The sequence below is a fragment of the Thamnophis elegans genome, chromosome 5 (assembly GCF_009769535.1).
Source record: "Thamnophis elegans isolate rThaEle1 chromosome 5, rThaEle1.pri, whole genome shotgun sequence".
Classification (NCBI taxonomy): domain Eukaryota; kingdom Metazoa; phylum Chordata; class Lepidosauria; order Squamata; family Colubridae; genus Thamnophis; species Thamnophis elegans.
The window spans coordinates 28,630,936-28,642,459 of NC_045545.1; positions in this window are offsets into that span (position 1 = coordinate 28,630,936).

Genomic DNA, 11,524 nt, shown 5'->3' on the forward strand with positions numbered 1-11,524 from the left:
TGTTTTGGGAGTCAGGGTTTATGGGTAGATGACCGTTAAAGGGCCGGGTCAGCTTCCAAACAATAGAGATTGGTATTTGGCCCCAGCCATTAGATGAGCCCAGAGAATAACAACAGTATATACACAAATTATATCTGGGGGCATTACATAGGATCAAACTGGGAAGCCAGTATTTGTATGGAACATAATATTAAATGAAGCTGATTTCACTGTTTATAAAATGTTATTAAGAATTCAACTGAAAAAGTTGTTTGTAGTGATTCTATTCTACTTCAATATAATCTGTGTTCAATGGTGAAATTCAATTTTTTACTACTGGTTCTGTGGGCGTGGCTTGGTGGGCATGGTGTGGCTTGGTGGATGTGGCTTGGTGGGCATGGCTTGGTGGGCATGGCAGGGGAAGGATACTACAACATCTCCATTCCCACCTCACTCTGGGGCCAGCCAGAGGTGGCATTTGCCAGTTCTCCGAACTACTCAAAATTTCCGCTACCGGTTCTCCAGAACCTGACAGAACCTGCTGGATTTCACCTCTGCTGTGTTTTCAAGTACATGTAGTCTAGTGGAGGGCCTGGTGTCATGCACATGGATGCGCACAGTGCACGCATACATCTTACCGCTTCCGCGAGCTCTGCAACACTCCAGCTGCTCAGTGGAGTGTCGCACAGGTGCTGTACGCGCTGTGCACGTGCATGAAAGCGCCAAAGACTTAAAAGACCAGTAAGGAGCTCGGGCGGGTGGGTGGGCCCTATGGAGCACCGTACCAGAAGGGTATCCGGTGTTCCAGGCAAGCTCCAGTATGCCTGTACCATGGCATAACGCCTGCAACCCACCATTGAGATAGTCCCTGTTCAGCATTGTTCAATGACCATTCAAAGTTACAACAGCACTGAACGAGGGGTCTTATGATTGTTCAGAGTCCCAATGGGAGTGGGCGGCATACAAATTTCATTAAACTAAACATTAAACTTCATACCATTGCAGCATTCTTGCTGTCATGTGATCATGATTCGGGTACTTGGCAACCCGCAATGCCATGATCACCATTTGTAATCTTTACTCCTGACTTCCAACAAGCAAAGTCAATAGGGAAGCTTGCAGGAAGACACTGGAACCTTTCAGGATTCACCTAATGATAGCAACTGAAACTGTTGCAACTGGAATTGGAAATTGGTGTGGTCACATGACATCACACTGAATGACTGTATTGCTTAACAATACAACTGTCGGTCCCCATTACCATCGTTAAGTTATCTATATATGACTAGAAGTTTTAAAGCAGTTTGATTAAACTAATCAAGGAAAAAAATATTTTCTCTCTTTCTAAACAACAAAAGTAGGATGCTAAAATACTGTAATTTTTTTTAAAAAAACATTAAAAATTCACACTTCTAGTTGGCCAATGTAGCGTAGATTTTAAATGCAATTTCACAGCTACAGAATGTGAAAAAATTAAGTAATTAAATTCTTAATTTTACTGCAATCTTCCAAATGTTCTACCAACATGCTACACACATGCCAATAAACAGATGTGGTGTCAATTTTATACTACCAACAGATGTGCTGTTAAGTACCTTTATTGGCAGCATAATTTGAACGTTATGGAAAAAACTTTCTTCAATAGAAATTTAAATAAGTTTTTAATATCTTTCTATTTTTTTTCTTGAAAAGATACTAGAAGGTACTTAAGATATCTTCTCTTTTTCTGTTATCCTGGATATTTCCTTCTCATATATAAATGCTCAAAATAATCTTTTTGTGTTTGGTTTTAATTTCATTTAACTGTAGGTGGGTTTTTTGTTTTAATTTTTGCAATTATTAATAGCCAAGGTGTGGGTTCCTGCCAGTTCTAACCTCTTCTATAGAAAAGGTTCCACAAACTTACAGTGCCATTTAGAACCAGTTCCAGCTGCCTCCCCCCCGCCTGTCCACACATCATCAAGATGAAGAGCGAGAGGAGGAATTCTGGGAGTTGAAGTCCACAAATCTTAAAGCTGTCAAATTTGAACACCCCTGTGGGTTTTTTTCTAAAGGGTTAGGGGTGCAAGGGTCTTGTAACTTGACAGCTTTAAGACTTGCGTGCTTCAAATGCCAGAGTTTCTGAGCCAACATTTTGGTTGCTAAGCAAGAACATTGTTAAGTGAGTTTCACCACATTTTAGAAGTTCGCCATGCCCACCCAGTCACATGGCCAGCAAGCCACTCCCACCCAGTCACATGGTCGGCAAGCCACTCCCACAAAGCAGGCCACACCTACAGAAGAGGTTCTAAAAAATTTTGAAACCCACCACTGCCTCAGTCCCAGTTTTAAAGTATCTGTATCTCTTTATGCAGCCCTTTTGGGTAACTTAAATGTTCAAAAGTCAATCATATCTTTCAATGGATTCACTTAATGTCAAACTGCCTAACTGAGACTCTTCAATTTAATTAGAAGATGTTAGTGCTTAAAAAGTAAAAAAAAAGAAATTTGTGTAGTAATGTAATGTAACTGTCAGTGTTCCAAATACCATGTAGAATTAAATCAGAGTTGAAGGCAAAACTATGCTTAAAGTTCCAATTTAATAAAGCAGGCATGTTGGCACATAGCTGTGGGGATTCCAAGTCTGGAAGTTACATCAGAATCCCACCCAGTTAAAAGTTCATGATCTTGTCCCTACACCCACAGTCCATCACATGGTCCTTCTTCCACGCTGGCGTCCATGCCCAGCTTCTTTCGGTCAGGTGTGAAAGTGTGGAGACAAAGGATGACCTTGGCTTCTAGCAAAGAATGAAAAACAATACATTCCAAAATCCTACTCCTTCTAATCCCCCCTCCCATTGACTATACTTAAAGAAACAGCATAAGGAAATAAGAGAAAGTGTGGCAGGCCAAAATTCTAAAAGGAATATAAATGCAGGCCTACGCAATAGCATCACTTTCTAGATGTGTTTTTACATGTTTTGTATTGCACATTTCCTTGCAAAGTTTTATGCCTATTTAAATTTTTGTATAGTTTTTCAAAGTTTGAATTAAAAATCATATCACATTTCTCAACCATTCATACATGTGCGTCAAGGGTGGGCTCTGGAAGGCACCACTGCTGGTTCATTTGTGAGTGCGCTGCACTTGCATGCACAGTGTAATAAAAATTGTTATGCACATGCACAGAAGCAAAAACCAAGATGGTGGCGCCTATGGTCACTGCCGGTTCCAGCAACCCAGGCCACCAAACCACTACCAGTTCTGCTGAACCGGTCCAAACCAGTAGGATCCCACCACTGATTTGCGTGATATAGATAGAAGATGATAGATGATAGATGATAGATGATAGATAGGTAGGTAGGTAGGTAGGTAGGTAGGTAGGTAGGTAGGTAGGTAGGTAGGTAGATAGATAGATAGATAGATAGATAGATAGATAGATAGATAGATAGATAGATAGATAGATAGATAGATAGATAGATAGATGGCAGAAGCAGAGAGAGAGGGGGGTTGCAGATCAATATGAGGTTAAGCTGACAATTTATTTGCATCATGTATTAAAAAGCAGCACTATCTTTTAAAGTGGGCCATGGACAAAGTATTGGTATTGGTATTGGTATTGGTATTGGTATTTTATTATTTGTATGCTGCCCTTCTCCGGGAGGACTCAGAGCGGCGAACAATTCAAAGGGGAAAAAGAGGGGGAACATAAAAGACAAAATACAAATAATAAAAGTAGACAACAGTCGCACAACCATACATGTCGAGAGGGGAGGGAACTCATCACCCCCAGGCCTGCCGGCAAAGCCAGGTTTTGACGGCTTTTCGGAAGGCCTGGAGAGAGGTGAGGGTCCGAATCCCTGCGGGGAGTTCATTCCAGAGGGCCGGAGCTGCCACAGAGAAGGCCCTCCCCCGTGTAATAGCCAGGTGGCATTGGCTGGTAGATGGCACCCGGAGGAGGCCAACCCTGTGAGATCTAATGGGTCTGTGGGAGGTAATTGGCAGCAGGCGGTCTCTCAAGTACCCAGATTCAATACCATGAAGGGCTTTATAAGTTAAGGGCTTTATAAGTTAAGTCCCAGGGCAACCAAAATACCAATCAGTGTTTGAACAGATGAAACAATACTTTTCATTCATTCCAGCTTCTTGAAGTTCTTTCTTTCCTACATTAGTGAAATCATAAAATATAATACAATAATGCATTGCATTTAACTTTAGTCAACAATGCCAATGAGAGAGAGAGAGAGAGAGAGAGAGAGAGAGAGAGAGAGAGAGAGAGAGAGAGAGAGAGATGGATGATTCCTAGATGATAGATGGACATATGGATGGATAGATAAATGATGGATACATAGATGATTGATGGATAGCCAGATAGACAGAGTTAGATTCCCCCCCCCACTCTTTTTTCCTGACACTCTGAATTAACACAAAGCATCAAGCTTTGGAAGTGATGATGAAACATTCTCTTATCATACACACCACACACCTTTTAAATGAATATACCTTTTATTCTCACTTGTAAGAATCCATGAAGATTTCTGGGGTTTGGTTTCAGTACAGTATATAGTTGTGATACAAATATGCTTCCAGGAAGGAAGTCCAGGACCCTTTATAAATGAAACTATCATTATTGTTGATACATTACCTTAAGATTTCTTTGATTTTTTTAAAGAAGCAAAACAATACCGAGTTTCTCTGAAAATAAGACATGGTCTTATTTTCTTTTTACCCACAAAATATGGCTTGGGCCTTATTATGAGGGGAGGGTTTATTGTTTTCGGGTTGCCGGGCAGCTGCTCTCTTCCGAGCAGGCTCCAAAAGAGCTGGGCACAGCCTCATGGCGAATGGCTGTGTTGCGCTGTATCAGCAGCGCAACGCAACAGCCATGAAGTGACCACGCTCACGAGCAGCCACCTGTCAAACCCCCTTTCCAGCCAGGCACAGCGCCATTCACTGACCTAGGGGTATCGCCAAGCCGTGTGAGCGCCTGTTTGCCGCCACCCGGCTCCCGTGGCTTGGCGCCTTCAAAATACCAGTGAATGGTGCTCTGCCGGCAGCTGGCCCACAACCATAGAGCATACGCCCAGAGCGGCCACTGTCAGAAGACTTGGTTTGGAAGCCACAGAAAAAGCCATGCGACAGTGGCAGCAGCAGATGTGCCCTGGCTCTGCAGGGAGAACTGGGCCAGGGCATCGTGAGGCTGGGAGGCATGCGAGCTAGAGCGGAACAGCCACTCGCGTAACCCCCCTCTCCTGCCATACAGAGCGCCATTCACTGACCTAGGGGTATCGCAAAGCCGTGTGAGCGCCTGTTTGCCGCCGCCCGGCTCCCATGGCTTGGCGCCTTCAAAATAACAGTGAATGGTGCTCTGCCGGCAGCTGGCCCACAACCATAGAGCATACGCCCAGAGCGGCCACTGTCAGAAGACTTGGTTTGGAAGCCACAGAAAAAGCCATGTGACAGTGGCAGCAGCAGAGGTGCCCTGGCTCTGCAGGGAGAACTGGGCCAGGGCATCGTGAGGCTGGGAGGCATGCGAGCTAGAGCGGAACAGCCGCTCGCATAACCCCCCTCTCCTGCCATACAGAGCGCCATTCACTGGCATTTTGAAGGCGCCAAGCCCCAGGAGCCTGGCAGCGGCGAACAGGCACTCACACGGCTTGGCAATACCCCTAGGTCAGTGAATGACACTGTGCCCGGCTGGAAAGGGGGTTTGCCGAGTGGCTGCTCATGAGCGTGGTCGCTTCATGGCTGCTGTGTTGCGCTGCTGCGACAACGCAACACAGCCATTCGCCCATGAGGCTGTGCCTGGCTCTTTTGGAGCCCACTTACAAGAGAGCAGCCACCTGGCAACCCCCCTCTTCAGCTGGGCACAGTGCTGCTCACCAACCTAGTGGTATCCCAAAGGTGCCAAGCCACGAGAACTGTGGGGGAGGCAAAGGTGATCACGGATCAAAGGTTGTCCAGGGGGCTTATTTGCGGGGGAGGGCTTATATTTTTGCCCACAAGAAAAATGTGGCATGGTCTTATTATCATGACATGTCGTATTTTCGGGGAAACATGGTATTAATATTTTTTTCTTGTGTACATCAATTAGTACTGACAGTACTTGCAACATTAGCTGACCTGTATTGTGAATGATGTTTTCAAGCTTCAAGAACAAACAAAGAACGATGGCATTTCCCAGAATGAAAATAAAACAAAAAAAACCCGTGTGCATCTTTAGATTGTATACATTTATTTATTTCATTTTCATTTTCATTTTATACAATCACTTATATACTGTGCGTAAAAAAAAAAGAGAAAAAAAAAAAAAACCCAACATGACACTTCATTCCCCCATACACCCTCTCTTCTCCCCCTCCAACTTTCATTTCACCCCTCCAGCATTCCCCTCTTCTACTTCCCTTCCCCCTCAGACATCTCCCCCTCCCTCCCTCACCCTCCTTACATTCCCTCTCACTCCCTCTTTACTTCTCCCTCCTCTTTCCCTCTTCTCCTCGCTTTGGTGTATCCATACATTTCAGTTTGTTTTTTTTTTTTAAAAAATATATATATATATATATATATATATATAAAAAATAAAGGAGAAAAAGAAAAAAAGAAAAAAGAAAAACGAGCCGCAGTATACAAGTGAATTCTTATTGTTCTAAGAATTGAAACTGTAATTCCACCCTCCCCCCTCCCCCCTATAATCCCCCCTCCCTAACCCCCTTACGGCTTCACAGGTCCCATACCCGGCATAATTCTTTAACAAGCATTTGAGTATAATAAGGCCAGCTAACTTTAAAATTAAAAAAATAAAATAAAAGTAAAGCCAAAGAAAAAAAAAAAAAAGAGAATAGTAAAAAATACAAAATAAAAAAAAACACACACACACACAAAAAGAAAGGAAAAACAAGAAGGGTCAATAAACCCACTACGTTAACACAGCTTCCCATTATCTGTAAATCTTAAACAATGTTGCTCATTCCAAATTTCGGTTATTTTACTACTTGCAGGGTTTCAAACTGTATTAGAGCCAGGTAAGTTGATCAATTAGGATTCCCCAACTAAAAGTCTCATTGCTTTGTCTATCTATTCAGACCTTTAATTTATCTTTTTTTTATCCGAATATCCAAACCTTTCTATAAAACCATTAAACTCAAGTACTTCTTTCATTTTTCATTTCCAACACCTCCCTTTCTATCCTTACCCACCTCCACATGTAAATTTTTTTACCTTCCACCCTGCCTTTATCCATATCCACATATATATTTTATCCGCATCCATTGCTCCTCCCATATTTACTCCACTTTCCTGAAGACTCTCCGACCAATCTTTCTTGACCTTATATTGAAATAGCAACTCAAACAAACATCAGCTTGCATTCTAGCCCCAGGTAGTCTAATTAAGCTTTTGCTACCCTTCCCTCTCCCACGCGCCTCCCAACTCCGTTCGTCCCAGACCACAACTCAAAAAGATCACAATCTCCGCTCTCCTCGCCTAGGAAAATAATTCATGCGCAATTTGAGTTAGAGTTCAGACAAATCTTATATACAATATGTGTCCACAATCAGCAACGCTTCTTTCAGTCTCCATGTCTCATCATCGATATGCAACTTTTCCATTTTATCCCAGACGGAAATCATAAAGCTTTAAGAACATCGCTAAGTCTTTATTCTTTAGTCTTCTGCCCTTCCGGAAGAGGAAAGCAACACCCTCCGCCTTGTAGCCACGTGTCTCGCTGTTTGTCTTCTCCTTCTCCTTGTCTCTCTCCAGGTCCGGATGAATCAGGAAGTCCCGCCTTCAGGGTCTCGTAGTAAAATTCTCGGGCTTCACAGACAGAATTAATGCGGTGTTTTTGGTTGCCAAATGTAACTGTAATACCAGCTGGGACTTCCCATTTGTATGGAATCTGAGAATTTCTGAGTTCTTCGGTTAAGAAAGCGTACTCTCTCCTTGTTCTTAATATTTGAGATGGTATCTCTTTAAAAACAATCAAGTCCTGTCTATCAATTCTCAACCTCTTGCTGTAAAGCCTCTGTATTATCTCATTTCTGGATTCCCTTGTGGTAAAGTATATAATTATGTCCCTCGGAAGCTGTCGCTGTTTTGCTACCCACGAATTCTGGCGGTAAATTCTTTGAATCTGCCAATCAAAGTTAAATCCCGGACTTCCCACCAAGCGGCTGAAAGCCTCAAAGAAGATCTGTTTCAAATTCTCCTGTTGGTTTTCACGCAATCCTCTAACTCTTATGGCAAAGGCAGTCTTATTATAATTTATCATGACAAGTTGTTTTTGAGCATTTTCAATTTCCTGTTGTAACGTTTGAATTTTGGATATCAAATTAAGATTAGTTTCTTCCAAAAGTTCCAATTTGTCCTCCGTTTCAGCAATATAATCTGTCATGACTGTCATTACTCCGATCATATCCTTCTTTGCCTGAGCAATTTTAGCATCAAATTGATCATATAAATCCGATATCAGTTGATTAATTTCCTGTCTGAAATCATTAAGCGTTTTGAGAAGAAATTCTTGTGTTAACAAATCTCCCGTGGAGGGTGTAGGAGGCAAGGGTAGCGGCTTCATAGCAGTTTTTGGAGATATGTTATTAAGGAAGCGCTTCTGTTTAGATTTGGGAGCCATTCCAGAGTAAAAATAAAAGACAAGCAATCAAGCGAGCCAAAAATCAAAGTCTCTGCTCCCCTCAGTTAATCTTTTAGCAATTAGTACGGAGAAGCCTTCAGGAGGGTAGGGCTGACTAAGTACGTCACATCAAACACAAAAGCTCTTTTGGAGCCCACTTACAAGAGAGCAGCCACCTGGCAACCCCCCTCTTCAGCTGGGCACAGTGCTGCTCACCAACCTAGTGGTATCCCAAAGGTGCCAAGCCACGAGAACTGTGGGGGAGGCAAAGGTGATCACGGATCAAAGGTTGTCCAGGGGGCTTATTTGCGGGGGAGGGCTTATATTTTTGCCCACAAGAAAAATGTGGCATGGTCTTATTATCATGACATGTCGTATTTTCGGGGAAACATGGTATTAATATTTTTTTCTTGTGTACATCAATTAGTACTGACAGTACTTGCAACATTAGCTGACCTGTATTGTGAATGATGTTTTCAAGCTTCAAGAACAAACAAAGAACGATGGCATTTCCCAGAATGAAAATAAAACAAAAAAAACCCGTGTGCATCTTTAAATGGCTCTCTTTATTAATATGATATGGCAAATGTTTGCTCTGTTTATTAAATCAACATGAAAGGTTAATTATGCTAAGTGACTATGGGTAGAAAACAATTCTTGGAAGATGCTTTTTAACAACAGGTTGGTAGTCTGCAGGAGCCATCTGTTTCCCCCAAATGTTAAGGTACAATCTTAAATTTGTGAGGTTAAAAAGTACAGATTGCAGAGCAGTTTAGGAGATATAAAATCCGTGCTGTGATGATAGGAAACCACTGATTCTCCTTGACATGAAGCCTGGTAGGTTTGCCAAGTTTTATGAAGATGGTGGTGGGCTGTGAATAATGGGTGGAAACTGCTGGCAATAAGTTGTTTATTTTTTAAAATACAATTTAATAATGATGAGAGTCCATATCTTGATTTTAAAAATCCTGAAGATGCCCAATTCACTTGTATGAATCCTTAGTGCTTTTCAGAAACTAGCTTTGTTGTTTTCTTGCAGATGTTTCATTATCCAGCTAGGTAACATCATCAATGCTAGTCTGATGGTGTTACCTAGTTTGGGTAATGAAACATCTGCAAGAAAACAACAAAGCTCAGAGAGCACCAAGGACCTCTTATTCCAACCCTGAGCTAAAATATTCCCTTTTATTGGTGTCACTGGTGTCCAGGGCTTAAAATGCTAAAATTGAAGGGGGACATAAATATTGATAACACTCATGCCTGTCATTTTTGTTGGTATAGAGCTTTGGTGGTGCAGTGGTTAGAGTGCAGTACTGCAGGCTACTTCTGCTGACTGCCAGCTGACTGCAATTTGGCAGTTCAAATCTCACCAAGCTCAGCCTTCCATCCTTCCGAGGTGGGTAAAACGAGAACCAAATTGTTGGAGTCAATATGCTGAGTCTGTAAACTGCTTAGAGAGGGCTGTAAAGCACTGTAAGGTGGTATATAAGTCAAAGTGCTATTGCTATTGCTATTCCTATATAAAGCTCAATCTGCCTACAATTATCATAGAACTGTCATTAACAGACCATTCCATCCAATTTTAAAATAGTTAAGCTAGGACTTAACTATGTCCCACATCAAACTTTTGTTTGTACTTCTAAACTTTTTGCTTCATAATGGATATAGCATTCCTCTCAACTCTTTTTATTTAGCCTTTTTAAATTCTAACCAATCTCCACAAACCTATCAATTATGTATGTAATTCTGAATTCAGTTCCATTAAATCCTTAGAGCTCACTTTTGATTGATCAATAATGTAAGGATGGCAACATTTGATCTAATCTGTTTGGACCAAAAAGACCATTTATTAGTTGCCCAGAGTCCATTAGAGTCGGGCGGCTAATATATTCAAGTAAATAATACTGATCTTTACTGCATTTGTTCATCATCTGAGCATTGTGGTTTAAGGATTGGGGTAAAGGTTACATTCATTGGGATGAACTGTTCTTGATTTGCCCACACCATTCAGACTCTGCTTTTTTTGTTGTTCTAAACCTTTGCAATCTGTGAGTTTCAGAGAAAGATTTTGCTTGCCAACCATGTGGATAGGCAAAAAAGATCACCTCCCTTTTGAGCCCTTTGGTATTGCATGCACTAAGCCTACAGTCTGCTAATCTAATTATTTGAAATGCACGCCTCTCACTGCATTGACTATGGAATGACAAGCTCTGCCCAGCCCAGCAACAATACACTGTGTCCTTAGTAACAGCAGCTTCCTTGCTATGGTGATTGTGAAAAGCAGTTCATTTATGGTGGCTGATTGCCTATTGCTTTTGAAGACTGCACAGAGGTGGGTGTCTCAAAACCCGAAAGGGAGAAAGGAAAACATATGCTTAAGGACAGAGTGTTGTTTCTTTTTGCTGAGTGTGATCTTAAGGGAACAAATGACAAACTTTCTTTAAAAGCTATCTCACACTTAGGGAAAGTTAAATCTATGTGAGGATGCAATTAGGCCGTTCAGAATAAGATAATTGGATCCTTGTGAACTAATCATGAAAGGGGAAAGTGAGTTAGATCTGATTGTTTCATGGACAGGAATCTTCTAGGGAATACTGGAACCTAGATTGAGAAGTTAACAGAAGGCAACAGCAAGACAATTAATAGTGATGTCAAGAAAGCTACATGGAGTTAGACGTGTCCATGAAGTCAACAGGAACTGAGTTCATCTCAAAGACTTTAGGTATTTTAGTAAATTCTAATTGGTTATTTCCATGGAAATATTATGAAAACATTGTATTAATCTAGCTCTGGTATCGGGGGAAGAGAGAGAAAGCTAACTATAGTAAAGCAATGTCATTATGAGGGGAAAAAGAAAAAAAAAGTACTTCAAGTTTACTCCAGCATTATATGAAGAAGTTGGGAGTTCTGGAGACATTTCCTAGACTTTTTAAGTATTTT